We start from the raw sequence: 981 nt of genomic DNA, 5'->3' as shown, positions 1-981 counted from the left end.
CAAGATAAGCTTGATATGATCATGATGCAGCGCGTGAAAGACGGAAATAAAACACATTCTGTGCAGTGCATAAAACACCGCGGCTGTCTGGACCGGAGTGAGGGCATTTTGTCACTGTGAGGCCTGGGACTTCACCTCCGAGTTGGGCCTCGTAAAAAGCAGTCCCTGTAAAGGCAAGGAGGCGCAGCACAAAGCGTTTTGCCTCCCTGTCACCACGCTCACATTTCAACCCGTCTTTATTCTCTGCCACACATCCAGCAGGGTGTAAATTGTGTTGGGTTGTAATTAATCCATGTCAGGTCAGAGGAGAAGAAGAGGGGGGGGGAAAGGAAAGGAAACGAGCTGAAGTATAGGGTGCCTTTGATTATACCACACACACACACACACACAATATTGTTTTGCACTCATAAAGACAATCTGAGACCCCCGAGGAGCTAGGGCCCTCCTACAGTACTTTCATGTTTCTTAAGCTCTATTTGTCCCATTGTACTCCACTATAGGACAGAAGCAGCCTTCTAGCGGGGGCTGAACTAAATATATATATATCTTCAAAAGACAATTCATGCAGGGCTCATATATGTGACCATAGTATAACCCCAATTTCAACTCGCACCATCAAATCAGGAAAAAAAGGCTGGAATTAAAACGTGCGATCCACATAAAATATATAAAGCGATATAGAAATCCACTCCCCTGCTACAAAAAGTTCTCGTAAAGTTATGATGTTTGGAGAATAAAAGGCTCTACAACCAATTTTCAGATTTAATGGAGGTGAAAAGGTTCATTACACTCCCACCTTTTGGTGATATAACGATGGCTCACCTAATTCAATAGCTTTTTGAATTATCCCCATCAGAAGTGCTGCTGTCAATCATGTTGACAAACATTTGCATACGAGGACGGAAAAGTGCTAATTCGGAATGGGAGTGGTTGCGTTAGCTGACATGATTAGCACTTACTGGAGATGGACGGCCTGCTCCT

Source organism: Notothenia rossii (genome assembly GCF_949606895.1).
Source record: "Notothenia rossii genome assembly, chromosome: 3".
NCBI lineage: Eukaryota > Metazoa > Chordata > Actinopteri > Perciformes > Nototheniidae > Notothenia > Notothenia rossii.
The sequence above is the reverse complement of the archived record's forward strand: the minus strand, read 5'-3'. Positions refer to the sequence as shown.